The following is a 19876-nucleotide window of genomic DNA, read 5'->3' as shown; positions in this document are numbered from 1 at the left end:
TTCAGGATCTTGCAGTGCTTCAGGGTCATCATTATCAACATCAATTATCACTGTAGATGTAGAAGGTGTAGGAGATTGGGCTGAATCTGTAATGACCCTATGACATACCCTGGAAGCTGCTTTTTTTGAATAAATCCCTGATAACAGCTTGCTTACTTGTCTTCTGCCTCTTTTGCATAAAAGTAGAGTTCAGAATGTGCAATTGCATAACCTTCTGGATAGTACACTAGTCCCAGTTACTAGACTGAAGATTTGTATTGGGAGATATTGGAAATTCTGGTTAATAGAGCTTTCCGGTTGATAAAGTGCCAGATAACACAGCTTTTACTATATTTATTTTTTGTTCTTGTTTCATCGAACAATTTCAGTTAAGTTTTTCGTTCTGCTGTTTCACTGTCTAGTTTTCCCCTTTCTCAAGTCCATTGCTCCCTTCCCCCATTCTTTTCTGCTTCACATGGCAGTTGCGCTGCTTGGTGATGGAATCTGCCAAAGATGGTCACTCCTTATCTATCCAAGGCCAGCAAGCCCACTGGCCAGGCTAACCCCAGGCCCACTGAATTCCAGAGGAGTCTTTCCACTGACTTCAATAGGCTTTGGATGGCCTTGGGATGTACTGATGCCCTAGGTGCAGATGGAGTTTGGTTCCCCACCATGGTTACTAACAACTCTAGCTCAAATAAATTGGTTAGTCTCTAAGGTGCCACAAGTACTCCTTTTCTTCTAGCTGCATTGGTGATTCAAAAAGAGGCGCTGTGGCATCCAGAGGAAATGATTCCAGTAATCTTCCACAGTCCTTGTTTGATCAGGACACTCAAGTGAATGAAGCCATAGGCCCATGAATGGATTATAAGTATCAGGCACAACTCTATGAACTTTAATATTAAAGGGAGCAGGAGAGCGGGGGCTAATCTCCCCTCCAGAAAACTACCAGGAATTAATTAGGTCCAAAGTGAGGTGGAAGGCTTCACATAATTACCAACCCCCAGCTACCCACTTCTTGATTCAGCCAAATGCTGAATTGTGCCACTGTTTCCTGACGAGAGGGAATGAAGGTACTGGTGAAGGAGAGTTCAATCTGTGAAAGCTAAAAACCTCTGCTTCTCCCACAGGTGAATAGAGTTCACCACTCCCACTTGGGTCTGGTGCTCAGGTTCATCCTGGGAGCTGGCCCCTTGAGCCCTCTGAGCTGCTCTGGCTGCAAGTTGTGACAATATTTATTTATAAATATTTATATTATATATTATTATAAATATTATAATTATATATTATATATATTAAATATTATATATTATATTTATAAATATAAATAATATTTATTTTTATTTATTTATTGATAGTTTATTACTTCCCCTCCCTTTTTTAAAAAAAAGTTATTCTCTCTATTATCATTATTATCCCACCTGCAAGACTTCCTGGATGTCGTGAAGAAGATGAACACCACTGAACACCTTGCCAGTCTTGCCCAGAGGGAAAAACTTTTTGCTCACTCCAAAAGGATTAGATCTCCCCACAACGCAGGAAACTCATATTTGACAGCTACACCACATGGAGAGCGGAATGGGCAAGGCAGCTTTCAGCAGCAAGAACGCTGAGCCCCCTGGAGAGGGTGGATGTTCTGGAGCCAGTCTGCTCTCTCCCTCCTCCCCTCGGATTGACCAGCTCTGCTCCACTCTTCCCAAGCTCAGTCCCCACATGAACCCCACATCTCTTTTGGGGAGAGCAAAGGAAAACGGCCCTGGAGGCAGAGCAACCGCTATCTCCTCTCAATCCAAACAGGACCCCAAGGGGTGGCCATTCCGTATCAGTCCAATTAAACACTCGCCCCACAATGGGAAGGAGCAATCTACATCTCCGCTTCCATGTTGCCCCTTCCTTTATCTTCATTTTTGCACCTTGTATTTTCCAGGCTGCAGTCCTTCTATGTCCCTTCAAAGGGAAAATGATTTGGGCTGGGCTTAGTGTGTCTCTTCTGCACCTGCAATGTATTATGGTTTCTTCCCTCACTGCAGAAGGAAAGTGACTAGGATTGCTCAGTTTCCTTCTCCATCAGTCTCTCAACACAGATGTCTGGGCGGCAAAGAGAAATTTACTAGTATTTAAGTTAGTTTCCCTTTTCGCGTGGTGTGTGTGTAAAGTGCTTTGGGGGAAAACCCAGAAGTGGCCTAAGCGACTGCTTATGGCTCAGACTGGTCTGTTCGCTTCTGAATAATCTTAAGTGGCTGAGAGGGTTTCAGGCACATTTCGATCTAGCTATTCCAAATCACATAATTTTTTTTTAATATAATAGCATGAGCCAGGCAGAGAGATTCATCTCCCTTTCCCCCATTTTATATTCAGCAGGTGACACCTTTTTCAAGGTCTGGTGTTGCTGAATAAAAGACATATCAGGAAACTGTATTGAAATTGTGCACCTTAATCCTCCATATTGCGTGGTAATCCAAAATCCCTGCTTTTGCTCACAGGAGGATCAGCAACCGTTACCTGCGCCATCTTCACATTTGTATTTATTCATTTTGAAAACAGTTTCTCCAACTTCTTTAGTAGAAGTTGTAAAGGAATTAAGTTTCAGAGAAAGTGACAATAGTTACAAAGTGCCAAGAGGAGGGGAAAAAAACTGCAAACAACCAAACCGGAAGCTTGCTGTCAGAATGAGCTTTTAAATCTCTTATGTGTGGAGACAAACACAGGGCTGCAGGAGACCTAGTACACAGAAAATTAATCATGCTATCTCCAACTGACAGCTCAAGTGATTAGTGTGCAGAAACCTTCCATATCTCAAACTACCAGCATATAAATTTGATCAACTTTAGGTAGCTGACATCAGTTATGTAGAGCCATATTGCAGCAGAAGCCTCAGCTTTAAAATGCTAGGACTTTGTTAATTTACTGCCAAAGTAACAGTGGCTTAGGAAAAAACCTCATTTTCTACTTTTCTGGAAAACATATAAGTTCCATTTCTACATAAAAGAACCTCATGTCCACAGCCAACCCAGTAAACCCGAGCTAATAGTTTATGTACTCCTTCTGGTCTCAATCCTGCTCCCAGTAAGCCAATGGCAAAATCAGCATTTTTGCCCATTATGCTCATGCAGTATCAGCACTTAGGTGGTGACTTTCTTGAATTTACAATAATGTTCTAAATATTTTGTTAGGTCCATGACTGTGAGCAGTTCCCTGCAAGTATTCAAAACTTAATGTTTGAAATCTGAGCTACAGTGGTCAGTTGTGTCTAGTCACATGATCTCACTTCTTCCTGATTGAGTGAGTGTACTGTAGCTATTATGATTGGCAGATGGGAGAAGAGTTGCTTTAAGAAGCCATTGGGTTAAGGATAGAATCTGTCCGGGAGATGTGGCAGTTTAGGAATTTGGGGAATTGAAAGCTTTTTTCCTTTCCGGGCCTCATCTAAGGTACCATATCGACAAAAAATAGGCTAATGTGGATTTATTGGTTTAAATTTAATTTTTTCTTGTGATCTTTGCACAAATCAATTGTGCGTGCACCTAATAAAAATGGGGGGGGTGATGTCCTGGGAAGCCGATGTTTGCCATTGATTACAATGAAGGCAGGATTTGACCCAAGGGCTCAAAGTGTGCCACATACAACTTCCCAGGTGCAATCAGTTGTGTGTACAAGCAATGGGTTTGGTAGTTATGAATTCCATTAGTTGTGTGTGCAAATGATAGAGGCTGGATTGAGTTCGCTTTGAAATTCTGACCCATTAAATCAAAATTCTGGCACCTGATCACAGCTGGACTTGACAGTTCCTGTGAGAGAGACAGACTTCCATGAATTTGTGGAACATGGTGAAAGGGAGTGATAAAAACAATAGAATTATAATTTCTTTTAGGATCTGTCTGAAAGCAAGACATGTAAAATATTGTCAGTGTGTTGTGCTTCTCTTTCAATCCATGGAGCGAATTACAAAATATCAGAATAAAGTATTGTCTTTGTGATTACACTGACTTATCTGAGAGATACATACAGTGCTTCCATTTAGACTGAAAATATACTGTCCAGCTGCTTCAGAAATTAAATTCAAGAACTGAAAAACACAGACATAAATGAGGTGGTTTAAAAGTATGAAGGAAGGAAAAGGGTGAGATTGTCCAGTTTTAGAGGATGTAAATACATCAACACAGACTAAATAGACCTATTTCTACGTTATTCTAATTGGGTAGTTATAAACCACACTCATTAAGTGCTGTGATTCACATCTGTCAAATGTGGTTCTTTCTCCTTTTCTTTTCCCAGAGGAAAAAATGCATATGGATTTTTTTAATCTCTTGTGTCCTGTGTGGACATTCAAATCATGTCCAAAGTAGGATCACTTATACGGATTCGTCTATGGATTGGCTCATGTTCCACAGAATTTTCCCATACTGAAAAATTCTCATGGGCCCTGAAGATACATGGTTTTATGTCTCAGGTTACTCAGACTTCCTTAATTCAAAGCACTAAAGCTGAAAAGTGAGATATTTAACTATGAACTTTATTGATCATGTCTGCGCTCTAACAAACAGTTACAAAATATTAGAAATGTCTATCTGATACAAAAGGTTACAGACATTCTTTCTCATGGTGCGTTTTCAGTATTATTCAACTATGGATATATTGTAGATACTAAACTTGGAAATGTATGATTGACAAGATTGTGTCACTTATTTTATATCACTATAAAATATATGTACTGGAATGACTGTACTCATATGCTTTGGAAGTAGAGAGACCTTTGACAGTTCATGGCTACAATCTTTGTGACCTTTTTATGGTCTGAAAGAAGAATGAGACTTTTCTCATGATCTGGAGACTAGTGTGAAAGGCTCTTCTAGGAGAAACTGAAATACAAAAGAGGCAGCTTTTTTTCTGTAAAACACAACTGCAAAATAGATGAATTCTTGAGAAACTGGATTAAGGAATTATTATTCTTGATGGAAAATAAATCTCTGGAATTTCTCGTACTGATAAATGTTGTGTTGATCTTACAGTAGGCACAATCATAACTGTAATTTTAGAAGAAAGATTGTAAACTGCAGCTCCGAAGGTATAGTTGTTGTTCCAGCTTTTTTGGCCAGTTACTCAAAGACAAATGGCGACAGGGAAGGGCTGTTGATCCCCCTTTGAATTACCTGGTGCTTGTGGGGGAAGACTGAGGGGAGGGGTATTAGCAAATCCACTCCTGAATACGGAAGAAATAGCTCTGCGTGTGCTGAAGCCAGCTTTGTAAAGACCCAGCAGGAAGGAACAATTAACAGGCGGCCCTGTTCACATGTTTAAATTTGTGAGTACTTTTTATACTATAGTTTTTCAGTGAAGGCTTTGAGTTTCCTACTCCTCATCCTCCTTTTTAAGTGGTTCCTCAGTATTTCCTCTCTGACTTGGGAGGAATGCTGTGTCCATCTTTGAGTAAGATGGCTATAGCCTTATCTCTCATACCCGCTCTGATCAATCTCAGAGGAATGATTTAGCCTTGTAGCTAAGGACACACTGTGTCAAGCACTTCATGAGTATGAAAGGGTGGTGGGGATTAGAGGACACAAGAAAATTTCATCACTCCCGGCACTCCCATGCAGGGGTGAAGCACGGTTAAAATTCTTGCATTGAGTGAAGGCTGTCACAGTGGAGTAGGAAGATTGCTTCCCTCCCCGATTCTGAACCAACAAATGGAACTGGCTGGGTGCTGGGGAAGGGAAGCCCAGGCTGCATCCTGTTATGGATTGATGCAATGACTATACTCCTCTTATGCTCCCTGGAGCTACAGAAGATGTGTCTCTGCACCACCCCAATTCAAGGGTTTGCCTTACAGGCACAAACATGTCTTAAGTGTGAAGAACACTTAACAGGTAGCATTTTCCCATGGTTATTCTTTGTGGAAGTAATTCTAACATCCTTGATTCTGCCAAAATCTGCAGCAATGTCTGGAGGAGTAGAGAAAGGGTTAGATATATATGTACAGCTGAGAGGTGGGGTAAATGGTAATTAATAAATGTTAGTCATATTCCTTTTTTTCTAGTGATAATTATATTATTGTTTTAACAGAAAATAGGTATTTAATAAAGGTAATATGTGGTGTGATCATGTCTATGCTCTACTATATGTGCACAGAGAAATTTGGTAATTCTAAGAACGATTCACTTTAAGTGGAAACGAGATTTATAAGACTAGGTAACCCATTGGTTTGTTATTTTTTTAAAAAATCTCTCCATTGTCTTTTGACCAGTTTATCCTATAATGCTCAAGACCTTTCTTAGCAATAGAGAAAAGATCAGTGGTACTGAAGGTCTGAGTGACACCATCCATCTCTGGGATTTGGCAGTGGGGGCTTTGAGCTCATCCTTCCAAGACTGTCATGTTTGTGGTCTAAGTTACAAAGCCTGTTCCACATGAGTGAATGATGGGTGTTCTAGCAGTGTCAACCCCACCACAAGGGGCATCCTCATTGTGCATCATAACTGGAAGTTGTGGACACTTTCAAACACTGCTGCACATGCTGACTGGTACCTGTGCTGATGGGTAAGAGGAATCAAAATTGCCTTTAGACAAATCCCCATATCACAGAAGCTGGAAAGTAAAGGTCCTTAATTACTGTGGTGCACTTAAATGACCCATTGTGCTACCTGAATAAAAGTCTCCTAGGACACAGTCTCCTTGGCAACCATGGTACTCAGAACTCAAGAGCTTCTTCAGAAAGCTAGTCCCAGAGTGCACTCATGTTTTTCCTGGTCTTTTATCACTAATTCCACAAGCATTCAAAAAGCAGGTTTGACATTCTTCTTAAAAAATAAAATTGCTACACTAAAATTAACTACTGAAGCTGCCTTTGCCAGTTCTGCAAAGCAAAGCTGAGGTGAAATTCCGAGATGGAGCAAGAAAAGATAGGGCTAAGATGCCTTTGATCTTCTTTCTACATTCACACCAATTGTATGTGCATTTAAGAACATCACAACAAGAGGCAATGATATCATTCCATTAGGATACAGCAGCATGCCAGGATCCTTTATGGGGGCTGAGTCTTTACAAGGTTCTGTAGTAACAGTCTGCAAGCAGTGTCCTGTATTTTGTCTTGTATGTTCTGCTTGGTGTTGCTAGTATTTCGGAACTGTATACCAGAACCTTCTACAGTGGTCACCATTAAAAATTTAGTATTTACCATACAGAGGTATCTGATGTACCATAGTTTTCCTGCTGTATGGAAATGACTGTGATAGCTTTGTAAATATCTGTTGAAAAATGGTGACTTTTTAAAGGGTAACTAATACCATGAAACCTCCTGCTCACTAGCTCTGGGTTACTCTGATCCCTGCTATCTCCCTACACCACAGCTGTCATTTCCAGCTAACTTTTTTTGTTCATCTATACTTTTTACTTTTCCCCTAAAATCCCTAATTCTCTTTGTTTCAGGCCACATCAAGCTTGTTGCTGTGATCTTATATATATATAGGGCTTTTTTCAAAAAATGTTGGTTTTAGAATTTTTTCATCCTTTTTTATTTATGGTTTATTCATTTCCAAAATAAAAAAAATATGAAATATTTGAAAAATACTTTAAAAATCTTACCAAGTGACTAGACTGACCAAAATATTCACTTTCAAGGTATTTTTTTTTATTTTGCACACAAAAAATGAAGACTTTTTTTTAAAAATGAAAAATTTCACGAGCCAGTTTGAAAGACATTTTTTTAAAAAAATGTGTAATGGACTGCACACCTGTGTTCACACCCTACACACTATTGTAATAATCTTTGTACACGGTATGTCTTCTGAGGTATCATTTGAAAACTCACAACTTACTGATCAGTAATATGGTAAAGTGCCCATAGCAACATTATGTGTAAAGTTATGAGCATAAGCTGAAATCGTGACATGAGTGAGGAAAAAAAAAAGACTCACCTAACCTGTGTGAAGAAGAGGTAGGGATATGGGCAGCTGGTGAACCAGTTGTTGGGGAAGACCAGCTCCCGGCCCCTCCCCTTCTACCCAAGGCCCCTCTCTTTCCCCTCACCTTCTGTCCCCTTCCTCCCGCAGGATCCCAGAGTACCCCGCCGCAGCCCCTGGCCCCGGGCAGCCAGGTGGCACAGCCGCAGTGGCCCCGGTGTGCCTGGCGGCTTGGCCGCAGCTCCTCTGGCCCCACTGTGATGCATAAGGGAGCAACCACAAAGTAATTTACAATAGGGAAGACTTTATACCTTGACTAAAGGATGCAGAGAATGGAAAAAAGATTGAAGGAAAGTCTGGTGGAGTGCACTGCTTAATGGAGAGAGATCAAGAGAAGCCTCTTTGGAAGAAGCCGAAAGTATATTTGTGCCTGATATAGGAAGTGAAGGGATTATGGTTGAATAAGAGGAAGAAGCATTAAGAAATCTGATTTTTGTGTGTGAGGAGATAACTTACCTTAGGAGGACTGTAGGATATCTCCAGATTTGAATGCTCCATAAAGTGCACTATCCTCCATTTTCCTCTTAAATGCAATCTGAGTTGTTAGTTTTAAACTATAAATCTTTTTAGTGCCCTGTGAATCTAGAATACTGCCTCTGCCTGTGTTATACTACCACCACTGAGAGCAGATGAGGCATATAGGATGACAGTCCATTTCTGTTTGTATGTCTGGGAGTTGACAGCAGGGTATTTGTTGTAGGTGGATAACCCGAGTTCTCTGGAATTTACTTCCTCTTTTAGTTCAACAGCCCAATTTAACTGACCTTTGGGATAAGTTGCAACACCTGTCTCTTCACTAAGCTTTCAAGGCTTAATCATGTGCCAGTCACGTCAATGGGAGTCTCGTATCTCAATTAATCAGGCAGAAAATTGTGTTTGAGGGGGTAGAAATTGAGACTTTTTGATTTGGAGATTTTTTTAAATTAAAGATAAATCTAAGACGATGCAATTTTAAGAATTTTTAAAATATTTTTATGAGCCTGGAAGTATTTATTTATTAGGCACATTACACATTGAAGAAGAATTACGTAAAATAATGGAGATTTGTGACTCTTTGATTTTTTTCAAGATTTTAATGTTTAGGGTATGTGCATTAGGGTTTGTAATCATCAAGAGATAACACTATTTCATAGCTTCCCTCAAGTAAACAGAAAACCTTGTTTTTGCCTAAGAAATTAGGGCTACATCTGTGCTTGGAGGGAGGGGTGTGATTCACAGTTCGCATGGACATATTCACACTAGCTCTCATCAAGAGAGTACACTAAAAATAGCAGTATAGCCACAGTAGCATGGGCAGTGGGGAGCAGAAGCACGGGATAGCCACCTGAGTACGTACCCCCGGGGTCCAGGAAGGTTTGTTCTCAGATAGGTGAGCACATACTGCCTCACTGCTGCCTGGGCTATCCGGGCTACACTGATATTTTTAGCACATTAGCTCTATGAAAGCTAGCTTGAGTATGTCTACGCAAACTGGGGCTCACTCCCTTAGCTCCAAGTGTAGATGTAGCCGAAGAGCAGAGACAGCCCTATCAATATTTCAGTTCAGTTCCATTTGTTTTATAAATAATGCATTCCCTGCAAGCTAACTCCATCTTCCTAGTTTATGTCTTAGCAACTAAAACTAATATGGTTAAAAATCAAAGTGGAAAGATAACAGAAACCAGAACAAACCCTAGGTCCCTTAGCTTTCAACATGGTGAAAAACAAATTAGAACTCTTGTCCTTTCAATCTACTGGTTTGTTAACAAATGAAGGATGATAAAATTGTGAAACAAAGTGTGGAGCAAAGGGTACCCACTCTGAAGAAGATGACACACTTCTTGCCATGTGCATCTTTAAAGTAACTAAACTGATACAACTTTATAGACACAAAAACCAACCAAACAAAAACCCATATCTGAAAAGAACATTAGGGTTGCAGGGTAAGTACTCATAAGTGTGGATGTGCTGAAATTAAATTTGCATGTGGAAGCTTAACTTGTCCCCTTGTACATTTGCATTAATATGTAATGTTTAATTGCCTCTAACATAGTATTTCTTAAAGGGACATCATCAATTTAAAAATCATGCTGCTTTGTGATTTTTTTAACCTATTATTTTAACAAGTAACACCAGGTTTATTATAATTGAAAGAGATCAGAACATATATTTTTACATTTTTTTCTGAATTTGGTAACATTTAGTATAAGTTTTCCTTTTGTGTTTGCAAGAATGGGACCTTAATCAATTTCTCTGTGTTGACTATGTTTTCCACATAGCTAAAAGGAACACAAGAACACTTTTAAAATAGGCATATGTGATTACAACACTACAACAGTTGCAGAGAGCATATTACTTTTTACACATTTTTTAAAAAGAGCAACATTTCACGTTGCATGAGCATTTAAATACAGCATAATAACTTTTATTCTCTAGTCTATACATGCACCATCTTGTTGTATTGTGTCTATGAGACAATAAGAGTACGCTACATGATGTACAATGACAATAGCCCTGCTTAATTCATGGTATGTAATACAAAATGAGCAAATGATTGAGTCAAGGGCTCATTTGGAAAAATGCACGTTTGTGAAGGATACGGGATGCTTGTAATACTTTATGAATACTGTATGTGCCATGGTTATTGGGATAGTTACTGTATGACTAAATTGGGTTAAATATTGGGAGGTTTACCATATCCTTATACTGGATTAGATCAACAAGGCTGTTTGGGAAACACACAGGAAGGCAGAACAGTAACTCAAGATTAGGTACTTCCTGGGGTGGTTAACAGACAATGCCTGTGCTAGTAACTATGAAGAGCTTACCTTTCAGACTCCAGCCAAGTTACACAGCTTGTTTTGTCAACGCCAGGTGTGACACTACAGTCCATATTCTTCACAGTGATATTACCATGATATGATTATGGCATAATTATGATGCATTTTGTATAAGATAAGTCATGTGAGCTGTCATAGGAAAAGTTGTGATTTGCTGAATATGATTATCCTATTTGTATGCATGTATCATTTTTGTATCTGAAGTTATGAATATTGACTATGTATCTGTATTTCAAATATAGTTACACCTAGGTAACATACAATAGACAAGATGCTTTCAGTCTAGATAGCTGGCTGGGAAGGGCTATTCAGAGCAATGAGCCAATAGGGAAAACAATAGGCCTTAGAAGAAGCTTATACCCCACCTGGTGAGCCTTCTTGAGAACACTCCAGAGAGCCTATGAGTGAAGGCTGCTATGACTCTACAAGGACATGTGATCAGGTCACATGATACTGGACTCCATCTTGGGATGTCAGTATTTTTCCACAGACTGGTATGGGAGCCAAGCTTTGGAACAAAGGGTTCCCACCATATGCTAAAGCTATATAAGTTGGGGAGTAACATCATCTGGGGCTCTTCACTCCCCACACAAGAAGACTCCTAAAAACACCTGAGGAATGAAGACTGAACTGAGAGAAGTGCTGGATCCAGGCTAAAGGGATTTCCAGACTGTGCATGAAACACTTGGGGATTCTAAACTATAAAGCAAGTGCAGCTTGCCCCTTAAGAAACTGCAGCCTGCTTGTATTATCTCTTAGGGTGAGAATCTGCTAATTCATAGCCAATCTATCAAGTATAATAAGCTTAGTTTGTATTTTTTGTTTATTTGCTAGATGAGCTGCTTTGATCTGTTTGCCATCACTTATAATCACTTAAAATCTATCTTTGGTAGTTAATAAACGTGGTTTTGTTTTAATCTAAATCAGTAAGCTGTGACTGGAGTGCTTGTGGAAAATCTCTGTTTGACTACCACAAATGTACATGGTCCTCTTCACATTCAGGGAGAGGCGGACCAAGTGTTAAACCCATATACTGGCCAGATTTGACCAGGGCAGGATGGTACTGCTCTGGGGTCCTAGGCTGGGAGGCTGGTGATTAGAAAGCCTGCATGTAACTGTGTGACTGCTGGTGAAAGTGCAAGATTGGGGGACTTTGCAGCTTGTCACAGCAGCACAGTGTGAGAGGGAGCCCAGGCTGGTGGGTCAGAAGGCTCAGTGCTACCCCAGTTCCAGGTGGCACCCCCGGAGGGAGGGAATCTGTCACACCAGGAACCAACAGATTAAAAAGACTATTTTTGTTATAGTTAGTTAATTCTTATAGTGACTCTAAAAGAACATTTTCTGTTCAGAGGGGGTACTTTATTGGAAATGTATTGAACGGAGGCCTTCTTAGGGTACTGCCAAGACTTTAGGTAAGGTAGAACTACATATAGACTGTTTATTGCTGTAAAGCCAAGTCCTAAATCTCTTATACTATGCTTTGGTTCTTCTGTTAAGATTAATCAATACTTTGGTTTAAGAAGGCTGTCTGGTCACTGTATTTACTACTGGTTGCAGGTTCCTGAAGGGAAGAAGCACGTGTGCCAAACCCAGTTGGATCTGCTGGGTAAGCACAGTTAATAAACAGAGTACTGTAGTTCAGCGCCCAGTCTCAGAGTAAGAGAACTGTGGGATTCCACCCTAGGAGAGGTAAAGGCACACCACCTAGTACCTAAGGGGCTGTACTCAGAGAGACCAGGAAGGGGACTGAGTGTAGCTAGTCCCATAACCATGACAATCATAACATATTGGATTATTTGAAAAGCAGAATTTGGAACAATGGGGTTACTCATATGAGAAAAGTTACTCATGGGCATAAGTCTTCACAGAGTTAGGTGCTTTGTCCATACATTTGCCACAGACACGAGGCCCATGACAAAATATTTACTTTGCGGATTTTTTTTCCATACAATGTTATGATATTTGCCACCAGTCTAGCGAGCATCTGAGCAGGGCTTCATTAGTTTTTATAAATTTGGCTCTGCATATGCCCTGTGTAGTGAAGTATGGGAGAGTGACCTGGATTTTTAAACAGTTTTCAAACCATATAGTTTAGGAATGTATGATATATATCTATCAAACCAAGCTATACTAGGTAGTGTCTTATACACTTTGGCTGAGATTTACAAAGGTACTTCAGTGTGCAAACCCCAAACTTAGATGCCTAAATCTGGGTGTTAAATTCCTAAATCAAAGTTTTAGGCTTCACTGCAAACCACAAAACTCCCACCAGTGTTGTAGGTGCCCAAGGTCACTCAGCATCTAACTGTTCAAGTAAAAGTTCCATAGCACCTAAGTTTCTGTCTCTGGGCATACACACTGCTGCCTCCATCTAGGCATCCAGACCTCTGTCTCCTGCCTAAGTCCCAGAGTGATCAATGAACTGGGGGAAGGTAGAGGTTCTTAACTCGTGGGTGGGGCCCAATCCATTAAGTGTGCTCAGAAGCTGCCGACCCCACAGCTTTTAGTGATTCAAGCACTCATCTGCACAAGTAGCTTTCAAAATCAACCTGAAATCATGAATAGGTGTCCTGGGACTTTGCATGAATGTTGGCTGCACTAGCATGAGGACTTCACTCTAAAGATTAAAAAAAAGTAAAAGCAGGAAAACAAACTAAATATAACACAATTTATAATTATTAGTTTATAAAAAGCTCATGATTTTTGTGCTTGCAGTCTTTGCAACACTGCATATTAGAAGTTTCTCTCGAAGAATTTTAGATCTCACCAAGCTATCAGTCAATTTGATGTGATTTTATTTTATTTTTAATTGAACAGTAAGTCAGTTGTGATTAGTTTTCTGAACAGAGATTCTTAAAACCTAGAGATGGAAAATGTCTGTTCTGTTATCTATTTCATCTCACTGCTAGGGCAACACTGTTCTCTGTGCACATCTACTAGTGATTTTTACAGGCTAGTATTCAATGTATCAAGTATCAGGGCTTCCACCACTTCTCTTGGGATATTTGTTTCATGGCCTTCTATGATAGATGTTGCTGGATAAACATGGGTATTCTCTCATTGCATCGAACATTGGAAGTATTGATCATATATTTTCAGTTTAGATGCCAAGAAAAAGCTTGTAGAAGAAAGGATCAGGTTCAAAAAGACGAAGAAAGGGAATGGAAAAATCCACATAATACTGGTGAAAGTGCACAAGTTCACGTTGTTGATATGTTCTTAGGATTACCCATTTTTTATGAGGAAATCATTTATGAAGCTTGATGTTCTGCATATCCGTATAAGAATATTGTGGTACGACAAGGGTGTTTACACCAATGTTCCAGGGATATTTCAGATCAGACACCCAATCTTACCTCACTGAAGTCAACTAGAATTTTTCCATCACTTGCAATGGTAGCAGATACAAGCCCCAAATAGTTACAATCTGCCTACCAACTTCAAACTGAAACCGATTTCTTCCTTTCCTGTTCTGCTGCATTTCAGTGGAAGTGAAGATGAACCCTATATGCCCTTACCTTCCTCTCATGGATGTTGAATGTTAATTTGTTAATATTGGAAGTGCTTTGAGATCCTCAGATGAAAAGCACTACAAAAAGTGCACAGAGAATTTTCATGCTAACATGTTTCTCTGACCAACACGTCTGTGATGCGAGATGAATAAAAAAAGATGACATGAAAATGTTGAGATGCTCATGGAGCCCTGCCAAATTGATAATTTTTAGATGCTCATGGGAGACGCCTATGTAATTATTCATAATTTGGATTCCTTTCCTCATTTTATAACTTCCATTTAAAAGCCAGTGATGTTTAAAATTGCATACACGTTTCATGACAACCTCGTCAAAACTTGGTCAAAGGTATGGTTTGCAGAGTATGGCTTGACAAATTTTGTGGCAGCGCAGTTAAAACCATTCATTTCCCATTACCCCAGTAGGTTAAAGCAACCCCAGGGGCTATTCTAATTTATATTAGCTGGCTATTGTGATAAGTGACCATCCATACAGCGATAGCAGAGTGGAGCATGTTCTAGCCAGAACCATGCTCTCAAAATACTCCCTTCACCGGAAGCAACAGAGAAGGCAATGTAGGAACAGGTGATGGCTCTATGCCCTCTGGAAATTCCTCCATGACAAGGGAAATCCCAGCTGGAAAGATCTTACCTGGACCCTGGATTCCACTAGGTCAACGCAAAGAAGATTAAGTAAGTCTAAGAATCTGCCCCAATGTGTCCACTAGTTTCAAACTACAATTTTAATGTTGGCAGTGGACATTTCACTCTCCAAGAAACTTCTATAAAAAACTCTACTTGGGAAATAAATTATAAGAGAGAATTCTATTTGTCTTTGCTTTTTGCCCTCTTTCTTCACTCTCTAACCAGCTGCTATTTTGTTGCTATTTATTTGACAAACTTTGTTTCCAGCTTACTTTGGAATACCCCCTACACATCCATCTTTTCATTAGTTTTGTTTTTCTGCTCTCTAGGATGGGAAAATTTCATGTGTGCACGCAGCACAAGGTTACACTTTAATCCTGTGGAACTCTCTAGAACTGATTTACTCTGCTAGCATCTTCTTTGCACTTCAGATAGGATTCATTATCACACTTCATTAATTACTTTGCAACAAAGACAAATGTTCTTTGTAAAATGCTCAGTGTTACATGTTTATGAACAGCTAACAGCCAATGGTGGATGGATTACAAATACAGTGGAAACTCAAGTAATGACTGCAATAAAGTTTCCTGCCAATAGTGGCAGTGAAAAACACAACTTCCCAAGATTAATAAAAAGCTCACTACACAAAAGGCAACTTGTGTATTTGTAGTTTAAATCCTTGTCCTTCATCGAACAGAGAGATGTATAATCAATTTCTTTCACAATAACAGAAGTTGACTTTGTTAAAACTTTTGCTTCTGACAGGCCTTGTGGTCTTGCAGTTTTCTTCAGATTTCCCACTGTTGTACTACCAGAAGGGCAGCTCCAGGAATTATAGCAATGATGTTAGCACCAGCATATACCAGCTACCAACATTTTAGCCCTTGTGCCATCTAGATGATCTCTGAGATAACATAGATATTAAAAAAAAACAGTGGCTGGTGCTTCTACTGGTGCTATTTATAAAACTGGTAGTGAACCAATGGGGAATTTGAAGATAAAGCTAGTGTAGACACAGCCAAATGACAAAGTACATAATCCCTCATGGCTATTTCATTATTTGCTCAAATTTCCCCCCACATAGACCATCCTGTCTCCTCTGGTGGAACTCCTTATAGTAGGTAGATAGAAGGTTCCAGGAAACTCCACAAGAGTCACATCGCTGAGTCTAGTTCTAGTACTTTCTTTGGGAGTTCAGGGGAGAGCTGACAGAGGCATGGATCATAGAAATCTATACCTGTGGAGTGTGGGGAATTGTGCTTCTAACTCTGTGGCTTCTGGCGTTTCCACAATGAGGGTTCCTAACCCCATGGAAGTATGGCTCTGTCAAAGTATGCTAGGTCTCCTAGCACTGCCAGCCTATAGAAAGAGGAACTGGACTCTAGCCTTCAGTAGCATGCCTGGCTGTCTTGTATTTTAGGCAGCGGGGAGGCCTAAAGCAGGCTCTGGTGGTGCCCCCTGGAAGAAGGGGAGGATTTGGACTGCCAGGGTGAGAGAGAACCCTGGAAATGGTGGACTAAATTGTGACCTGGCCAGAGGGCTTAGTTACAGGAAGAGAGATCATTGCATCAATAGACCAGCCGTCAACGGGGGGCACCATACAGGGACACAGTCATTATGCCTTGCCTGGCCACGAGGAGGTGCTCCTGCAGCGAATGAATCCCTTCACATGGTCCCATTGTTGTTAATGTACTAGTTTCTACTAAAATAAATCCTATTGTATCTAGTTCATTGAATGAGAACTGCACTTCAGAATTCAATGGGATTAGTCCCACTGTGAATATTAAGCATGTGCATAGATCTTTTCAGGATTAGGGCTTATATATATGTATTGCAAATACTCCTGGGACATTTTGTGGCAGATGCTGTACAAAAAATGTATCTTGTAAAGCTGTCAAGTTTAGAAGAACATTTTTTAAATGAATAGAACAAATTTTAAGACCGTACATTAGGCCCTGATCCCGCAGAGCTCAGAACTCCCTCCACCCCAGCAAGCCTATCCATCCTATCAGTGGTTCTTTCCTGGCTCTCGTCACCACAGGGCTGATCCCACCTAAACAAATTCGAAAATCTAACCCTTGGAATTAATATGCTACATTGAGCCAATGGCTTGCTGCTTTTCCACAACTCTCCCTTGTACGACTGGGCAGCCTACGCTCCCAGGTAAAACACGTCATAGTTAATTATCAATATTTCTGCTGTAATTCTTTCTGTGGGATGATTCACTCTCTAATTGACAGGCATTTTCAAATCAAATACTCAGGAAAATTCTGCTTGAACTTTACTTGAATATGGCTAGTTTGAATTATATGGCTCTGTGTAGGTCAAGTGCACAGGCATGAGTTCTGAAAATGCCAGATGAGTCACTACCCCCTATACTATGGCATATTCCACAGTAACAGTACTACTATATTAGAGAGGGAAAAGCTGTGCTTAAAACTAAACATGAGTATAAGTGTTTGCAGGATGAGAACCTCCTGCCTTTCCTTGGACTCCAGAATTTACTCTTCTCTTCATGGAAATAAATATTTCTTTCAGGTGTCTGACTTGAGCTATCTTAAAGGGACTCAGTTTGACAAAGTGTAGGAATGAAGCACGTTCTAAAAATCAGGCCTCTTTAAGGTGTCTCAAGGTGGGCAACCAAAATCACAAGTCACTTTTGAAAATTGTACACTTATACTTTTATTTTGGAAAGAAAAGTTTACCTAAACTAAGAGAATGAAAAAAACAAGTTAGTTTATAATAAGCTTTTTGTTTTAGATCTCCTTCTTGTCATCATTTTCTTCCACTGAATCAAAAAATGTTTCTCACTCAGTCCAAAATCCCCATGGGTTCATTTTCAGATTCCATAAAAAGAAAATTATCCTTTTAAAAAGAACTCTCTTTTCTTCAGGTTTAAGTAAAGGGTAATAGCCAAACAGCATGCTAAACAAGTTCTCCAGCAAAGCCATCAGTACATAAAGAAAAACTTTATCCAAGCCATTAAACAAATGGATCTATTGTATGCTACAGTCTTTCTAATCAAGGAGAAGGATTTTTGAAGTCAAATAGATTTCCTTTCCTGACACAAATATAGTTTCAGCTGTAGTCTCCACTGTCTCAGTTTGATTTGAATTGAGGTCTAGGTCATCTCTGGCACATGCTTGAGCAGCTGAGACAGTCTTGTGGCCTATGGGACACATTTTGGGATGAGAATTAGCTGATGGGATGTTTGAACACAGAGACTTTCGGGAGTTCAGTAAGTTACATGCTTTGCTGTTTAATAACCACCCCTACCCAAAGCAGTAATGAGAATTGTAGATGAAATTCACTGCAGGACAGAGGGCCCTCACAGGATCCTGTGCACCCCTGGGAGCTGACAATGCTCACAGAACCTTGCAGTATCATTCACAATATCACTGGTGTACAGCAGAGCTCACTGATTGTGTGTGTGTGGGGGGGAGGGGGCGTGTATTTCCCTATTTCCTTGTATTAAGAAGGTGATCTAAAGACCATCCTGAGAAATTAATCTTATACCATGCCCAATAGATCACTAGACTCTGGCTGGTGCGAGCCTGTCATGTGTGAGTGCAGGTATGTGTGTGATGACTGTACGACAACCGTGTAGAATCTGTGTGTGTGCAGGTGTCAGTGGGTCAGAATGCACTGAGGAGCTTTTTAGCAGGTGCCTTTTCACAGATGTGCCCAGCTGTGCTGGTGTGAGCATTACTGGGGTAGAGCAGAGGGAGAATGGCTATTGTGGTCGTGGTGCTGTCAAAACAAGCACTAGAGAGAAGATAACTTGTGGAGTTGGAAAGTTGGAAGACCCATTTCAAGTTGTTGCTTGGAGTTCATCTGCAAACTGTTGTTCCACTCTGTAATCAGCTGTGGATATATCTGTGTCCATCACCAGATAACTGCAGATAAAAAAAAAACCTGTTTGTGTGCCAATCCCATGCCTAAAACAAGACTGGTGGGGAGGATGTCTGTGAGATCAAGACATGCATGAAGCTGCTTCAATCCAATATTCATTATATAATGAAGAGTTTGAAAATAATATGCTGTAATCCATTTTTTTTGCAGTTATTTTCAGTCTGATTGTGTTTGTACAAAATAATTAAATAGCTGTATGAGGCTACAGAATTGTGTTTTTATGCACAAACGAACAAATGGAAGCAACAATTGTTTAATTTGGCAATAATGAATGTGAAAACAAAGATACAAGAAGAGGCATTATAACGGGAGCTCTCAGTCCATCTGTTTGCCCATTTGTTTAAGGGAGGTTGCTATATGGGCATAGGAAACCTCAAAAGTTTAGCTGGAATATCTTGAGAAGGAGCAATATAATTTTTATTAGATCATGTGAGGAAGGAGACTTAAGCCTAAACCCTGCAGGTGAATCCATGAAGTAAATCATGTTGTATTAGAATGTAAAAGGGCACATCAGGGATCAGCAACCTTTGTCCCGCGGCCTGCCAGGGTAAGCTCCCTGGTTTGTTTATCTGTCGCATCCACAGGTTCGGCCGATCGCAGCTCCCCCTGGCCACGGTTCGCCGGTCCAGGCCAATGGGGGCTGCGGGAAGCGGCGCGGGCTGAGGGATGTGCTGGCCGCCACTTCCCGCAGTCTCCATTGACCTGGAGCTGTGAACCACAGCCAGTGGGAGCTGCGATCAGCCGAACCTGTGGATGCGGCAGGTAAACAAACCTGCTGTGCCTGCCAGGGAGCTTAACCTGGCAGGCCGCGTGCCAAAGGTTGCGGATCCCTGGGGCACATTTTATTAGTGCGCTCCCCATCAAAATGCCATATTAGCAGATTTCAATCAGCTGTGATGACACGTGTATTGTCTAATTGTTTCCTCATTTCCCCCCTGTCTGTTTGTTGCATCCATCTCTTGCCTTAAAATCTAAGTTTTTCAGTGCACGTGGACCATCTATTTGTTACGTGCATGTACAGAGCTTAAGAGAATAGAGGCCCCAGTCAGGGATCA

Source organism: Lepidochelys kempii, chromosome 1 (genome assembly GCF_965140265.1).
Source record: "Lepidochelys kempii isolate rLepKem1 chromosome 1, rLepKem1.hap2, whole genome shotgun sequence".
Classification (NCBI taxonomy): Eukaryota; Metazoa; Chordata; order Testudines; family Cheloniidae; genus Lepidochelys; species Lepidochelys kempii.
This window is presented reverse-complemented; position numbering follows the sequence as displayed.